An 18899-nucleotide genomic window follows, 5' to 3' on the forward strand; every position below is an offset into this window, starting at 1 on the left:
TAGCTCATCATTGTTATCCTCATCGTACTAAGCCATCAATGCAAACAATGAATCATATACCTTTGCTTCATTTTCCACTGCCATCATGGAGCTGCTTCCTATATCTGGTTCTTCTTCTGATTCACTGGAGGAGTCTCCCCATGCAGCAAGAGCTTGCTTCACAACATTGTCAGCTACACTTTTTCGGCTGAATCGTTTGTCAGGAACCGGGTTCCTTTTTGCTACTTTGTCAGAGTTATGTTTGTAATGCTCTTGTTTCAGAAATGGACAGTCTTTGATGAAGTGTTCAGGATTTCCACACTTATGACATCAATCATTTCCTTTGAAATTCCTGCTGAAACTTCCCTTCTTTGGGATCCCATTATTTTTACGAACCATCTTCGGAAATCTTTGTGGTCTATTGGTTGATTGACTTTCCTCAAAGTTTGGTGGAGCAGCCATGTAGATCCTTTCTAGGTGTTAACCTTTTAGAAAGAACATGCTCTGATACCAATTGTTAGAAACTAAGCATCTACCAGACTGTATAGAGAACCGGGTTCTCTATGAGTTTGCACTGAAAATACTAATAAACTAAAATGTATAGCGATCTGGTCCTATATTAGTTCCCACAGTGATAACTACTGAACCAGTATGTAAATGAGACACAGGATAAGTTCCCACTATATAGAGAACTAGATTCTCTATAAGTTCCCATTGTAAGCAATAGATTGTAAAACCAAACAGTTTAGGGAATCAGGTTCTCTAATTGTTCCTACAGTAGCTGGGCAGTAAATAAAGAACACAAAGGATTTTTACGTGGAAAAATTCCAACTCAAGGGGACAAAAACCACGACCTACACTTGTAGGCTTTCAACTTCACTAACTTGTAAACACCTATTACAAGCCACTTTGTAACTACTCTATTACAAAGAATTCAACTCAACTAACTTGTGGTACTCTTACCATAAGTCACTTTGTGACTCCCTAGTTACAAAGACTTTAACTAAATTGTGATGCTCTCACCACAAGCCATTTTGTCACTCTATATTTACAAAGGTTTTTACTCACTCTAACATGTAATAACACTATTACAAGCTACTTTGTAACTCTCTAGTTACAAAGATTTTAACTTATGACTACACCTAGTCACAACATAAACTGGAGAGTTTACGGATTTTGTGTTTCCAAAAAACAGCTTCTAAGTAAGCAAGATAGGAGTTACAATGAAGAACAAATAACAAAGACTCAACAAACCTAAGGATTTAAGATATCTTTAATCTTGGATCCGGTCCTTGAGGTTGCAACAGCTTTGTTCTTGAGAGAAGTTGTTGCTAGCACTTGGGAGAATATTTCCTTTTCTGATTTGCAAGTGTTGGAGAGTGTCTTGTGCCTTGAACTAGGTTTATACTACAAAAGACATTACCATAGTGATGTCAATTCACAATGGTGATGTCAAATCTTGGTTAGTACATGCCTCTTCTCAATGGGAAGTGATTGTTGCATTGTCTGATGCACTGTTGTATGTACAGTTGCAGATAGTCACTTTCTACAGTTGCTTTCCAGCTGTACAGTTGACTTATACTTCTGTCAGGGGAACACCAAAGGATCAGGTCCCTAATATGGTTCCTGTGAATCTAAAGGCACATTGCCCAGATTATCTTGAGTCGATTAACTTGAATGATTATACCAGACATGCTTCAGGTTCTTTATTTGGCTCTCTCATGAAGTAAGTTGTTTTACCTTTCTTGATTGTATTTATACGGTGTGACATCACTTACAATGATGTAAGCAAGCTAGGTAAAAAGCCTTCCATAGAAAGTTGACTGCTTCACTGTTCCTGTGCAGATGGTTGTGTAGGCAGCAACTTTCCTGCTGGAGAGTTGACTTCATACAGTCTCCTTGGGAACTGGTAGGGACCTGTTCCCTCAGCTATTCCTTCCACTCTGAAGAGCTGATTTATATCCCACACTGGATCCCAACCTGGAACTTTGTGATCTCAAGGTCTTGTAAATGTGTAACAGGTTCCTTATCTGGTTCTGGATGGTAAGTTTGTTAGATCATCAAAACATAAAGTAAAGTACTTGTGCCCAAGGTACTTGTAACCTATCACCTCCCCATCTAAGTGATTGGCCATGGGGTAATGCAACTGGTGTGGGATCCACTATCTGAGAACTCTGTGGAGTTGCGCCTCTACCACACCTGGGGTAATACTTCCTCACTTGTCTGAACTCTCCACACTCATAACATCCCTGAATGAATGAGGTTGCTAAACTTGGAACTACCCTTGATGACTTGAGTATCCACTAGAATAACCATGAACATATGGACCCTAGTACGAGCTCGCCAAGAAGAGCACTAAAAGAGGATGGAATTGGAGTATTGAAAGATAGATGAGCCATTACACCACAAGCTACATGTTGTGTAGAATAAGGGGGCCTACCATGATAGTCTCTACCATACTAACCCCTACCTCCGAATGAGGTACCACTGAAACTACCATAATGATGAGGCCTCTTGTCTCTTATCATGTACTCTCTCAACTTCAATGCAAATACGCTTGATCCTTCGAACCATCTCCACGACCTAATTGAAAGTAGTCCCAATTTCTGACTTTTGAGCCATAGCAACCCTAATGTTGTAAGTCAAACCATCAATAAATTGTCTCACCTTCTCTTTCTCAGTGGGGATAAAAAAAGTTACACGAAGAGACAACTTTACGAACCTTACCTCATACTCTGTTACTGATATATGATCCTGCTGAAGATACTCGAACTGGCCTCTCAACTCATCCCTTATGGTGAGTGGGATGTACTCCTCAAAGAAATAAGTGTACCACAAAGTTCAAGTAAGAGGAGATGAACCACTTATATCATAAGTCTGTCACAATCTCCTGGCAGCCCCCCTCAACTTAAATGTAGTGAAGTCCACCTTATTGGACTCTACCAAGCCCAAATTGCAAAGCATCTGATGACATTTATCTAGAAGCCTGAGATGTGGCTGGCGCCACTGGAATCACTGCAGCCTGAGTCAAGGCATCGATAAAGCTGATCATCTTAGCCATGGCCTCCTAAAAGACTGGTGCATCGACAAAACCCTCTATATGGTGAGTTAGTGGTGGGACCTCAACATACTTATCTATAATGTAATCATCCACTTTATCCATAGGTGGGTCCGCTATAACTAACCTTCTATGGCCACTGGCTCCGATGGATTCTCTACCTTTAGCTATGACTGTGCGACCCCTGGCCCTACCTCTCCCAGATACAGCTGGGGTACAACCTCCCACTCACCTGTTACAGCTAACGCATGAGTTCTCACTATCTATGAGAGAGTAGAATAAAAAGATTTATACTTATACAATAATCAATGCACAATAAGGAATCAAAAAGGGAAACTTTTGTAAATCTCTACAACCTCTCGTAGATAGATATTGTCGTGTCAGTATCGATCCACAAAACTTTACTAGGCGTGCTCATGAATTGTAAAACCCTTAAATCCTAGAGCTCTGGTACCAACTATTTATGATCCAAAAATGCCACCAATGGTCATGATAGCACCTAACATACTTACTAGGCAATCTAGCACTAAAAAACAATAATAAAATCCAATTTTTAATAATTAACAGAGATATAATAAAGGTAATAATGTGGAATAAATCTCAAAACCAATATCATAAATATAAATGTCTAAGACAAGGTTTAAAATGCAACCACAATTGTCTAACAATGCCAAAACCCAGTGTCACAATGTCACAAGCATCTAACAAGAGTAAACAGTCTGAACTGAACAATAACATCTGTTTGAAAAGAAATAAATAGACAAAAATAGCTAAGTAGGGAAGGGGAATCCATGTGTTGTGGATCGGATCAAGTGAAGCAGCTCACCATGAAGTCTCCAAATAGTTCTCCTACTCTGCTAGAGGAATATTTGTAATACCAGCCTCAGAACCTGCACAAAAATATGCATAAGTATAATATGAGTACGAAAACAACGATACTCAGTAAGTATTAAGTCTAGCCTCGAAGAAGTAGTAGTGAGGAGTCGACTCCGACACTCACTAACAGTTCAAATAATTATATTAAAGCATAAATAAGATATAAAATACTGTTCTTAGTTTGCTAAACTTTTAATTGAAGGGAGAAATTTAGCTTACCCATCATGCTCATCCCAAACCCACTTCCTGTTAGTTTTGCTAACTCATTACACAAAGATCCATTAGTTGCACCAAAAATCCTAGCTTTAGACTTGGTATACATGGGAAAATTCAGACCGGGGGCTTAAGGGCCTAGATTTAGACTCATTATACACGTAAAAATCTCACATTCCCAGTGACATTTCATTTTCAGTGAACTCCCTATAATATTATCAAATCGGGTCACCATTTTATTAGAAGTGGTACCAAAAAATTTACAAATTACAAATTTATTATTCATCTTTTTTTTTCTTCATTTCACTCTAAATTGTACATGCAACTAGTTTTGAGAAAAAAACTATGGCGGCGTTGGCACCGGGTTCAACGTGTCCAATGCAAGACTGAGAAAGAAAAGCATGTTGTTGGCATTGAGTAAACAACCACTTCCGACCAAAAACAATAACTGAAATTTCAATGTAGGCCTTAAAAATATTTGTTTTGATTATTCCTATTATAAATGCTACGACAAGTAATAGTCAAAGTGATAACACTAATAATGGTATCGTTCAGTCACACGTACTGCTCCGGATCCTCCCCCTTCACCTTCTAGCTCTCGGTAGGCTACAATTAGGGTTTGTTTGTTAATTATTAGGTGCATGTGAAGTTGAACTTTGTGCGCATCTATTTTTACTAGTGAGATTTAGCTCGGGCTTACAGCTATTTAGTACATTGTTGTTAATGTTATTTTTAAATGTCACTCATCTCTGTACATGATTATAGAGAAAATGACTTAGACATATTATTGTATAAACAACTCATTATTCAAATGAAAACCGATTATTGTATAAACAACTCATTATTCAAATGAAAGCCGATTGACCATCTATCGCTAACACATTCCTACAAAAGAAAATAGTAGCAAGGTAGCTAAGGATATAGTAGCAAATCATTGATATCAAGGTACGAAGTCCTTAGAAAGCATGAATATTGTAGAAGCAATGAGTTTATTAATGGTGGCTCAAACCAAAGTAAAGTTATTATAATACAGGTCAGCAGCAAAAGAAAAGTTTACTACATATTCTATATATCTACTTCTGTGGAAGTAAAAAGTTCATGAATAAACATTACCAAGGTAAACACCAGGGTTACTCAACTAATATATTTCTGAATGTTGTGCCCAGTAACCACCCGGTGTATAATAATATACAACTACAGTAAAACATTTTCAGATTCGCTACTCTGAAATGAACTAATGAAATTCTATCAGATTTACACCACTTTTTAAACATTCTGCCCTGCACCAAAAGGACAACAGAAAAACAACTAAATTTATAAAATTTTGCTGACGGGCTTCGCTTTGTCTTCAAAACATTTAAGATTTCTCTCTTTAATTTCCATATTGTACATCAAATGCAAGAAGGCATAGTCTTTGTCACACTATTCTCTTCTCCTCAAGTTGTAGAAGCGTAACATATAACTCCTTCTGTGAGTTTGGCATCGTCCACTTTAGATTAAATAAGTTCAAAAATATGTCTCAAACTTGTGAAGCCATCTTATAGTGCAAAAACAAGTTGGTTGTTTCCAGCGATATACTCTTTGCATATGTAACACCCATTACATAAGTTGAAACGTCTTTTTAAATATATTATCTTCTGTTAAATAAGATTTGAGCGATGCTAAGCATGTGAAATAGGCCACTTTGTAAGGGCCCCTTTCTTTCCAGATTCGTCATTCTAACCATTTTGGAACATTCTCTCACCTCCCACATGAATTGTTTTGTAACAAGATCTCACAGAGAAGTTCACCTTTATTCCTAAGAATTCACCACACACACTCTCTCTTTTTCATTTGGGTCACCTTGATGTCCTAACACAAGCAAAACATGCTCCTTCGGGGGAGTAATCACACAATATAGCATCATGATCAAGAGCTCATCCACCTACTGAAGCATGGAGGAAAGAAATAGTATTTTCAGTATATTATGCCAAATTTTAAGCAGCACAACAACTAAGTTTATTAATGGCTATTAAGAAATCACTAACCTTGGAGAGGAGGCGCTAAGGACTCCAAAGTTCAATTTATATTGTAGAATTTTCTCCATAATAATAGGTTCAGTAATATTTTTTGCATTCACCATGATGATAGCACTCTGAAGCTCCTTTATTGTCCTTCATTACTGAAGGCATCCAATGGCTATACCGGCAATAGTCTCTCGAAGTTGGACAAATAGCATAAATGCTCTAATAAAAATACGGATGGAAACAAAACATCACAGTTGACAAAGACCTTATGGTAAGACATCACACACCACTTTTGAGCAGAGTAACAGTAAATGTACAAATCATCTATAAAATTCACATTTTATTTATGGTGTAGAAATCTGAGTAGGATTGTACTCAATAAGTCAGATTATCATATAATTTCCACTGCCAAAGTAACTAATTTGCCTGCCAGACTTGTTTTGTTCATAGTAGCAATAAGATCTCAGAAGTATACATACTTAGCGAAAAGAACAAAAAGATAAGTATATGTAACCGTTGAATAAAATACTATGAATTAGGCGGGATGACTTCATTATTAGCTTTAAATAAAATGTATGATCGTCTCGACATGATGCTATTGTCATATTTCTGCCCATCTATCTCAATCTAACCCTACTTCCATCTAAAATCCAACTGCATTATATATGCTCACGCTCAACTAATAGGCAAAGGTAATAAAATATTTATTGTCAACTTGATAACATTCTTTATAACTTTCAATTAACAAGGAATGCCTTTTTTTTTCTTAGCCAAGATATAGTTAGCCAATGTTCATGTTAGGTTTAAAATCTTTCACTTCAAATAGAAGTACAGATAACATTTAATCACACGTCTTCTTTCTGGGAAAGAGAAGTGCATCAAAAGAGATACAAGTTATATTTATTTAACTACTTGGGTTCTTCTTCAGTCATCAAAATTTGACACATGGTTCACTTTTCCTTTTCACCAACTCAACCAACCCTCATCCTCAGATATATCAAGACATCTCTAGACATTACAATCACAACTAATGCTTAATGGAAGGCCCACATAAACATTCTCAATTAAAACTCAATAAAATCATACACCAAAATAATGAAAAAAACAACATATTTCTAAAAAAGAATAGTGTGATTTAAATACTAATAACCATGAAGAATGTATTCTCCACTGCTTTGAGATTGTGCAGCTAGCGAATCGAACATCCATTTCAAGTCTTCCAGTTTCTTCTAAGTGAACACTCTACAAAGGAATATCAAATCCGTTTTGAGTTTAAATTGATCAAAAATATTCAAGTGGGTTACCAGTTGTAGTGTTATAGAGAAACAGTCATCTCTTAGCTAAAGCAAATTGCTGGTTCATGGAATGATTGAGATTGAATAATTCTACATGTCAATAATTGAGTTATGGAGTTTAAATCATTATTAACACAGATATGTTATGAGAAAATTATCAGTCTGCTTGCAAATCTTGAACAAATTTAAATATGTAACCTTGAAAATATAGGTAAGGATTTCTTGTTTCAAATTTGCAATGGTTCCAGTTAATTTGTCTTTGATATTGATATTTTTTCATTGCAATTTTTTCCAATAATCTACATAAAGGATCCAATGTTTGGCATATGTAGCAAAACCATATGGTAGAAGAATACTTCAAATTTTGAACAATAGAGCTTAAAACTTTCCTTGCAAAGTTACACCTAGTACCAACATGAGTTACTCATAAAAAAATTTAACTCACCTGATCAGTTGTCTCCATTCCCATTAACTTACAGCAGTAGTCTTTGTTGCCTGTACAATTCTTTTGGTTATGATATCCTGAAAGATAAGTAAAACTGAGGAAAACATATAACATATTTAGAAAGTCTTTTTTTAATAAATGGCAAACAGTTCATCTAAGGGAACTGATGAAGATACTAATTAAATTTAAAGCAGTTCACATTGAGTATAGCTGAATCAAAAAATAAAAACATAAGTGTCATTGCTAATAAACAACAAATCCTCCTCTTTTATCCGGGCTTGGGACCGGCTGTGTCACAGTATAACTTCAACACAGGCGGAGTTAAAAACATAATTTTTTCTAGAGGTGAGGATCATGCATATCAACTTTACATAGTTACAAAATCACAGAAATATGTGATAAACCTTTGTATTTTTAAATTTGTGAACACGAATGCTTTCACTGATTGGGTCTTGAAGAGTTTTACAATGTAAACATCCTTATCTGTATATTGCGCATAAAAAACCTATATCAGAAGAATAAAAGTGTTACAATGATTTGCAGGTAAATAAGCTAACTCTTATTTACGTCCTACCAAATTGCAGGAAAATTGTTTCAAGACCCAAAGAAAACATTAGAATACATAAGAAGAACAATTAGAAATGAAAGTTGTTGCTTCATTTTCTAAGAATAAGTGAATGAGGAGCAACAATCAGCAAGTTAAATATACACCACATAAGCAATATAAATAAGGAAGCTATAAGGTTATAGAAGGGCTTTTTGAATGATTTCCTTATACACTATGTTATATGTAGAATGGTCATCATCGTTATCTGTCGTAGGTGGTCGTATTAATATTTTTATACAGCTTGAACTCTTTGCTCTGGATAAAGTAACATATAATTGGCCATGAGAGAACACTGGTTCACGTAAATAAATTTCAACATAGTCTAATGTTTGTCCTTCTGCTTTATTTATCGTCATAGCAAAACACAAGCGTAGTGGGAATTGTGTTCTTTTAAATGGGATAGGTAGTTTCTCATCATCTGAAGATAATAACGGTATTCTAGGAATAAATACACGTGTATTCTTAAAATCACCACTCGCAATTTTAGCGCTTATCACACGACTCTTAAAATCACAGCATATCAGTCATGTACCGTTGCACAAACCTTCACAAGGATTTAAATTTTGCAGCAATATAACAGGACAATTTTCTTTCAAGATTAGTTTGTAAGGAGGTAGACCAACAGGGTTCAATGAATGTAGAAAATCCTCACACTGGCTTTGATCATTCGGTTCAATAGTCTCATCAGTGGCAACAAATGTCTTAGAATCTTTAGGAAATAGAGTTATAAGTCTATCATTCAATTCATCAACAAAGTCATTTTTTGTCGTCAAAATAACACGAGAGGTTAAAAAGGAAGAATCATGAAAAGACGTATGCAAATTGAGATATATTATGTCGAATAAGAGGTCCAACGATTCTTCTTCAGTAATATAAGGAACAATGAAAGATGTCGGAATTTCTATTTTGTCATCCGTGTTTATCTTTTCTGTTCCATTTCCAATTCGCATCAAATATTCATAAAAAGAGGGATTAGTGTTTGCACGCATGTTCTCTAATAATTGGAGTTTTTCAAGCTCATTCCATATTTCGGAGTTCAATATGCTTTGCCGAATGAAGTCTTCCTTCTTTCCACTTCGAACCACAGGAAGAGATTGTCTAAAATCTCCTCCAAATACAATAACGTTTCCACCAAAAAGAATATTTATTTCCATTATATCTTTTAGGAGAGAATCTAAAGCTTCAATCATATGCTTTTTTGCCATCGATACTTCATCCCATACAATCAATTGTGTATCGCGAATAAAAGATGCCAGTGAGCTCTGCTTGCTGATATTGCAAGAAAATTTTTCATCGATATTAATCGGAATTTTAAAACGTGAATGAGTTATTCGTCCTCCTGGCAGGTTCGAAGCTGCAATGCTAGAAGTTGTTGTTGCTCACGCTACAAATCCGGTATATCTCACAGTTGCTAATAAGGCACAATATAAGAATGTCTTACCACTTCCTCCAGGACCATCAATGAAAAATACTCCAGATTTATTGGCAAATACTCTCGAGAGAATTATGTCGTATGCTATTTTTTGTTCAGCATTTAATTTTCTATGTAACAATAAATCTTCATCGCTCACAATGATGTTTCTTTCGAAATACACTTCCTTTGCTTCATTTGCTATTTTTGAAGATGTGATTATTTCTGAAATAAGGTTGAACTCATTAATATCACGTCCCATAGAATGTAGTATGTCATTGATGTGATTCAAGATAGCAAGGTGGATATCCGTTGGCCTTATATTCGCTAGGTTCTTAAAGTCTTCGGACATTGAATCTTCAAACTGTTCCTATAGTTCTCTTGGATTATCAGGACTGCAGTATACTAATATTGTAGTAAATAAACGTCTTAAACTATATGGCATTTGATAACAAGCAGCCTCTGACATACATTCGACTAAGCTGTTATCACAATACAGCAATCCTCTTTTTTCTGTAGATTCTCTAAATGTGTCACAACATATTCCATTTACTGTCAGAAGATCTTTATATGATTTTAGTGCTCTCACATTCATTAGTAATAATCTAAGGTAATATCTTTCTCCTTCTGTTGGATGACACGTTTCAACGCGGTCGATAACATTACCTCGTTGTCGTCGGGTCCACATTTTATAGGTAGATGACCATACGAAGTATTGTGAAAAATCTTTATAGAATAATTTAAGTTGTTTAGCATCATTATTTGTTTCATTCATCAACAAAAAAATTGTCAACATCGTCTTCTTAAGCATAGGATTTTTCACGATACTGTCTATTGTGTCAGTTTTTTTAAAAGAGACAAACTGTAATCCGTCAAAAATGTAACTTGAGGTGATAAACACTTGGTGTCATTTCGCTAATAAGAAAGGCAAATAAGCGCCACAGAGCTTCTGGAGCTAACACCCATTTAGCAGATCGATACTCTTTTATCTCATCTATCTGTAAATTTGTGTTATCTTCGTGTAAGCCAAACAAAATTTTATCATGTCCTTTACAGATATATTTGTATATATATTTGACAACTTTAATATCTGAGCAAACCTCTACATTTATATGGCAATTGTATTTACAGAGCAGATAAGGATTGTACGGAACAACCCATGAGTTATCAAGAAATTATTTCCTAACTTTCACAGATTTACCAGTGTTTCATCTTCTATAAATTGGATATGAGTTCTTTCTTTTCGTTGTCTCATCAGCAAAGCTCTTCGGGTACTTAAATTTGCACTCATTTCTTTTCATACATGAATTTGTAGGATCCAAATGACCACAAGGACCATGCATCATGTGTTTAATACAAGCTTATGCAAGTAAGAGTTCATATCAGGATCAGGCACCTCAGCACTAACAAATTTGTCATAAGCCTCGGGCGTCAATAATTTGTAGTCATCAGTAAGTATAACAAGAAAATGAGCATGTGGAAGACTGCGTTTTTGGAATTCTATAGTGTACATAAAAGCTGCAACTTTTCCAAATATGTTTCTTTTTAATATATCTGTTTTCATCTCTTTTACTTTTGCTCTGAACACTCGACTAATTAAATCAGGCCTATTTTGAGTTTCATCTGTTGTGTGCAAATGTTCCTTTATTTCAGGCCAAGAGGGATTGCATGTCATGGTCAGAAATATATCAGGCTTTCCAAAATGTTGTACTAATGCAATAGCATCCATATAACACTGGCGCATATCTCTTAGACCTCCCGTAAAACTTGTCGGAAGAAAGTTTTGTTTTTCTATCTTAGAAGCTTCTCTTTCACCAAGTCTCAGGATATCCAGAAGTCCTTGTAATACATCAGCCCGAAATAAATCTTGGTTAAATGAGGCAAAATCTAATCTCTGAGTTTCTACTTTTATGAATTCATCAACAGAGTATTGTTAAAATAATCTGCCAGAATGTAAAACTCCGTTTTCCTCATTGTCTCTCATCTTCAGTTTGTAACAATAGTATTCACGACAAGAAACATTATTCCTTTTTCGTTTTCCTTTTTGCAAAACATCAGCTTCCATATCAAGTAGTCCATTAATTGAACACATGTTACAAAGGCTTGGAAGCTGCTCAGTCTCGTAGTATGCTCATTTTTTCAATTTATTCCTAGGCTGTAAGATTTTTGGGATACCACAATGCCGCCTATTTTGACCGTAAGGAAGTAAAAGCGAATATTGCAAAGGATCATATCAACCATAATAGTAATTTACTATTTGACTTTTGTTACTGCGAGTGTAAATTCGGATATGCGGTGAATAAATATTGTTGTTCGTTTCTTGTTCAAGCCATAATGCTGCTACTTCTGACACAGTTGGCAGATTATATACTCTCTGATCTAAGCCAGAACCACATCTCAATGCTATGTAAAAGTTTGATAATTACAGAATATGTATCAGAGATTTCAAGAAGATACAGTAAGGATTTATCTTTAGTATATCCATTAGCTTCGCAATGATCGACTGTCGAAGTATACCCGAGGAAGCCATTCGATTCAATATTTCTGTGTTCTCATCATAAAAATACAACTGTAAATTTCTTGGTTGTCGATTTGTTGGAATCCAATCATTTATGAAGTGATACATTTGACCCTGTACCCTAAATGTGTAAATTCTGTGGTTCTTTTTGCTAGTACTTTGTCATAGTTCACCCCAAGTGAAGTGAAAAGCAAACATATTATTATACAGTCTAATGTAGGTACGAAAATGTTCACATTCTTCAGTATTGCCTAAGTAGAGATTTAATAATTCATTGGGCATTTCTTATGACGTCAACTTAACCGAACCATTACTACAGCAAAATCCTGCTGATTCATATTCAAACCTTTTAGCTCCACAATATTTATAGTTTGGTACAGTTTTCAAAATGGTTGTGTTACTGGGCAACTGTTTGAAATTCCAACAACCTATTATCTTTCATCTATAACCTGTGTATATAAGTTGTTGGATATCATACAAGTATTGAGAAAAGATATATGGCTAATGTTGTTAAAAGAGTACCAAGACAAACCTTTTTTTATGACAATGGATGCCGCAGGATCACGCCGTTCATCGAGTGAATTTGATGAGGAACCTAATATGCAAATCATTATAAATGATATACGAAATATTTCAAGTGAACTAAAATTGAAACTGCATTTTAATAGTTACTAACCATATTCGAATACAGAAAGGGAGCCAATTATATTCTTCCCTTTGTTAGAACAAACTGTTGTGCCGTCCGCGCAAGATTTATCGGCTACATAGAAGTGAACGCATGTTAACATTAACAATACATATGTAGCTAAAATCCCAAAAAAAACATCCAAAATTCTATATACATAAGAGTTATATTTCTTTTCCTAACCTTTTTCACCAAGGCAACATGATTCCCCTATTGTTAGTATTCTCTGTCTAGGTCACTCAGCAACAGCTTCAGAAGATGATGCTACTTCAGTATGTTTAACCAAGAGACCTTGGCTTGTCGACTCAATATTTTTTGATCGTTGTTGTGATAAAAGCATTTCTTTTTTATCCGCTGACTCATTTGCATACACATCATGTCTCTTGAGCTTTATTTAAGAAGCTCTTTCTGCTGAGTAATGTCGCTTCCTCTTCTGAAAGAGACAGCTTGGCGCCGTGGCTTTTTTATCGATAGGCATCTGTATTTGAATAACCTATACATTTTTAACATGACATCTCTAATACAAATCAAAAGGTAATTAATCTGACCATCAATAATGAGCGAAAATGTATTGTAAATTGCATTGCAAAATGAAGAAAGTAAAAAAGAACACAAATATACCTAAAGACAATATATAAGCAGAGACCCAGAGCAGACAACGTAAAATTAAATATTGGAACATTCCTACAATATATGAAACCCATCACTTTAGGTGAGCCTCTAATATACCTAATGTTTTATTAGTTTTTCTTTTTCTTCCTGTTTGGTGTATGTGTAATTAACCACCAAGTTGATCGTTTAGGAAGGCAAAAATTAATTATAACAACATATATGCCAAAATAGTTTATAAATTATGGAAACAACAGAAGAATCAGTCTAAAATACACACAGGCCGTAACCCTCATAGAGATATATCAAAACCCAAAAAACCTAGTTATCACCAAATAAACTGATAGAAAACAAAACAAGAAGCGCAGAAGTTGAAACAAAAGGAACAGGACAGATTGAATAGAGAAGGAAGCAAAAATATTATTGTCATCATCAAAACACTGCAAGGCCCCATATGTGCATATCGCTAGTAATTGGCATATCTATGTTAAAGATAATGGTGCATCGGCCACGCTCAAATCCTACGTCTGCCTCTGATTGACTTATATTTTATAACACATACAAAAGCTGGTACCAAACATCCTATCAGCCTCATCAAACTCAGTCTTGGAATGCTAAGCTCTATGATCCAGTAAAACTTGATACAGAACAGAAATTGTCACTGAATTTGTGCCATAAGTAAATGACTTAATCATGAGGAGTTTATTAGTGGGACATAATGAAACTTGCTTAAGGTCCCATATTAGGAGGTCATTCATTCAAATGATCATTCCAAAAGAAGAAATAATCGATCACTAGGTCCCGAGCAATTCTACTTTCTTTCCATTATCCAACGCTCATGCATCCCCTTTCTCTAATACAGAAGTTCAAGAAATGGGTAGAAGAAAGTGATAAAATAAAACATGAAACTAATTACTTTAAAAGGTATTCTATTTCTGATTATACTCAGGAATTAATGCTTTCTGCTACAAAATCATGTTCTAGTGCTTAATTATGTGTATTTGTAATTCCTTCATGATTTGTCTACTTGTAATATTGGACGTTAAATTAACTTATGTAGCTTCTAACTAATGAAAATGACACAAAACTTGGTTCTCTTTAAATGCATTGTGAGATCTCGAGGGCGGGGCAGGATATAAGCTATGGATTCGGTCGAACCTAGTAGCTTTTGGCCCGAGCCTTGTATATATATTAAAATATCTCTTATTAAATATATATAAATACTGAATTCTGAACCCAATATCAGAAATAGTCAATGTTGTTTAGTGACACTTCGAACCAATAATCTTCAAATCTTTGGTTACCTCTGTCCATACTACCAATGCTTAAGCTACGTTTCTGAACAGGCTTTTTCTTCTAAGAAAAAGCAGATTGTATATAGTTTGTCAAATTTACTCACTAATACCTCTAATATTCAACAATCACTTAATTTTTGGTAATAGACAGAAAAATAAGATTTTAATGTGATTGGCATGGTAAGTGAAATTCATAGGGTAAAATCCTTTGAACTTGAGCAAATATGTAAACTTAAATCATTGTTACTTTTACGCTACTTTCAGATTCAATTCAAACTTGGAAAAAAGAAAGTAAATTGAGATCTTACAATTTTGAAAATACAATAATTCATAATCCCATCTAACTCTAGAATAGAAATCAGTGCGATTAGATCACTACAAAAGATTTGCTAAATGACCGAAATAAATTACCTTGATCAACATTTCATCTTCTTCAAAATACATAATATTCATAAGTTTACTAACTAAATATTAAAAATTCATATTCTAAACAACTATACTTTAGTGGGTGAAAGAGAAACGTACCAGTAATTTGGCCGGAGGGTCAGAGATCGAACAAAGAAACAAAGGTATTCGATGATATTTACTACCAGCGAAAAACATAGAGTACAGGCGAAGAGAAAAGCAGAGTAAACAATTAGATAGAAATTGAAGCGGTCACTTGTCCTTCTCAACCTCAAGTTGTAGGCAGATTTCACGTGCAGGTCTTTGTAGAGTCAACACGTATTAAAATTGTGCTACATGAAATGACTAAAAAGGACCTTGGTCGGCAAGCTGGCAAGACAACGCCCAGCTGCTTCCAAGGCTCTTCTGTATATTAAGAACTTCTTTTTTTCGGAGTAATATTTGAATATTGGTAAATTTGTGATTGATGAGTTGTTCTGAACTTGGTATGAGAGATATATAATATTTTGGGTTAAGGTAAAAATAGAATGACACAACGTATAATAATATGTAATTCCAAAGGTTGAATATATAAATTCTTATGTATGCATTTTTCATAGAAGATGTAACGACCCGGCCGGTCATTTTGAGAATTAATATTTTGATCCCCAATTAACTATTTTTTCCGTGTCTTTTCTACTATTGTGAATTGTCGGGATGGTTCATTTTGAGTTTCGCTGTGTTTTGAGACACTTAGTCCCTAAATGAGAGTTTATCTCTTAGAATTTGGACCGTAGTCAGAGTAGTGTAAAGACGGCTCCGAAATGGAATTCTGTCAATTTCGTTAGCTCTGTTGGATAATTTCGGGCTTAAGGGCATGTCCGGATTGTGTTTTGGAGGTCCGTAGCTTATTTAGGCTTGAAATGGTAAAAGTTGAATTTTTGGAGTTTCGGGCCGATAGTGGAATTTTTTATATCTGGGTCGGAATCCAATTTTAGAAGTTGGAATAGATCCATAGTGGTGAATATGACTTGTGTGTAAAATTTAGAATCAATCGGACATGGTTTGGTTGGTTTCGGCATCGGTTGTAGAATTTTGAGATTTCAAGTTCATTAAGTTTGGATTGGAGGGTGATTCGTGATATTAGCGTTGTTTGATGTGATTTGAGGGCTCGACTAAGTTCTTATGATGTTTTAGGATTAGTTGGTATATTTGATTGAGGTCCCGGGGGCCTCGGGTGAGTTTCAGATGCTTAATGGATTGAATTGGGACTTAGGCATTGGCTGAAGATTTGCTGCACCTGTTGTTTTCGCACCTGCGAATTTTGGACCGTAGGTGTGGTTGGGGGACTCAGATACGGCCCAGTGACCGCATATGCAGCCCCAGCCCGGATAAGTGACCTTCGCACCTGCATTGATATTTTTGCAGGTTCGGGACCGTAGATACGGCCCCATGAGCGCAGATGCGAAAATCGCTGGGCAAAAAAGAGGATTTCGAGGCTTTGAAATTTCATAACACAAAATTTGATTTGGAGCTTAGTAGGAGGCGATTTCTCGAGGGATTTTGAAGGAAAGCTATTGGGTAACTAATCCTAACTCTAATTTGGTCATAATACATTAATCAATTGTTGTATTCGTCATCTAATTAAGGAATTTGAGGGTGGAAGTTTGAAAATGGGGGGAAAAGTTTCCCAATTGAAAATCTGAAGTTTGAATGGGAATTAAACATCGGATTTGGATGATTTTTATACGAGTGAACTCATGAGTGAATGGGTGTACCTAATTTATGGCTTTTACCCGATTCCGAGACGTGAGCCGGAGAGAAATTTTGGGCGTTTTCCTATTTTCTTGTCTTAGCTTTGAATTTACTAGCTAAATTAGTTACTTGTAGCTATATTCACGTTATGTAATTGATTTGATTTGATTAAATTTGGGCCACTCATAATTGGATACTCGTGGCAAGAGCGTGATTTCGGATTGATTTTGAGCTTGGTTTGAGGCAAGTGGCTTGCCTAACCTTGTGTGGGGGAAATCCCCTTAGGATTTGGTACTGATTGTTATATGAATGTCGTGCACGTGAGATGACTAGTGCGTGCACGGGCTATTTGTGGAAAAACCCTATTTTTATTAAGTAAATACCTATGTTTTCTTTAATTTAGCAGTACTATCATATGTAGCTATCTTGTTTAGCTAGGAAAGCATGCTTATGTGCTTTAACTATCTTATCTGCTTTAACTGCCTACCTGGATTCTGTGTAGCATGTTTAGAGTAAGAATTTCTTGTCTTCTTGATACGCGCTTAATTAGAACTATAGGCTTTCCTTATTGAACTGTTGCTTATATTGAATGAGTTGTGTAGTTACTTTGGACTACGGAATGATATTCCGGGAGATCCCCCTGTATATTTAAGTTTGGGACTACGAGACAGTATCTTGGGAGATTCCCTCGTACTGGATATTTACTTTGGGACTATGGAACGGTATTACGGGAGATCCCCCTTCACATTTATGATTTGGACTACGGGACGGTATCTCGTGAGATTCTCTGTACATTTACGTTTGGGACTACGGGACGGTATCCCGAGAAATCCCTTATTGCTATCTCTGTGTACTGAATTGATGTTTCTGTGATTTCATTTTTCATTGACTGATAGTCTTTACTGCGATATTTCATACTATTTTACCTTATTATATATATAAACAAGTAGGACCCTGACATGATCTCGCCACTACTCGACTGAGGTTAGGCTTGGCACTTATTGGGTACCGTTGTAGTGTACTCATGCCCTTTCCTGCACATGTTTTTGTGTGTGCAGATCCAAGTACCTCTTCACAGCCATATTTTCAGTGAGGCGAGGTGATCTTAAAGACTTTGAGGTATATCTTCCGCGTCCGCAAACCTAGAAGTCCTTCTCTATTCTCCCTTAAGTTATAGATTTTGTTACACCTCGTAAGTTTAACAACATTGAAACTGTTTTACATATGTATTTGATATGGTATTTTGAGTGGAACATTTTCGTAAAAAAATGGTTTTGTAAAATATGATTTTATATAGTTATTAATATTACTACTTTCAATTATACACATAATATAAGAAAGTTTATGAGATTTTCTTTATTGTAAAGATGGAAATTATTTTTCACAAGAAAAATAGATTAGCGTGACTACTAAATGGTATATTTGTTTAACACTAACTCAAAATTAATTTTGTATTTTGTGTCTTAATAGATAAATTTTCTAGTAATAGAAATTTTCACAAGAACTTTCATAATTCATATCAATGACAACATGTGTTAGACATGCCACAACCTATTCTCACTTCCAAAAATAACCTACCCTAGCTAGATATTCATATTAAACGTTATACAGTTTAACTCCATCTAAATGTTTTGAAAAAAATTAATTGAGTTGTGTTCGAATTGTATTTCACTAATCATAATTTGTCCGACCATTCTTCAACATCAATCGGTTCGAAACTCTAAATTTCATCAGTCCAAAATTTACTTACCACTCCTAAGGAA

At 35.3% G+C, this 18899-nt stretch overlaps 1 long non-coding RNA gene across 3 annotated transcripts; it reads right to left on the minus strand.

The window, feature by feature from the left end:
- Positions 1-5098: 5098 nt before the first annotated feature.
- On the minus strand, positions 5099-15658 carry LOC104214423 (uncharacterized). Of its 3 annotated transcripts, none has more exons than XR_707893.2 (7): positions 15523-15658; positions 13277-13571; positions 13085-13168; positions 12941-13003; positions 7873-7949; positions 6154-7374; positions 5099-6053 (listed from the first exon to the last, which is right to left on the minus strand). It is a non-coding gene; the product is annotated as an uncharacterized lncRNA (long non-coding RNA). The 3 variants fall into 3 exon arrangements; XR_707894.2 differs by having other exon boundaries at positions 7873-7966; XR_707895.2 differs by having other exon boundaries at positions 13277-13586.
- Between the last annotated feature and the right edge of the window lie 3241 nt (positions 15659-18899).

Source organism: Nicotiana sylvestris, chromosome 7 (genome assembly GCF_000393655.2).
Source record: "Nicotiana sylvestris chromosome 7, ASM39365v2, whole genome shotgun sequence".
Classification (NCBI taxonomy): domain Eukaryota; kingdom Viridiplantae; phylum Streptophyta; class Magnoliopsida; order Solanales; family Solanaceae; genus Nicotiana; species Nicotiana sylvestris.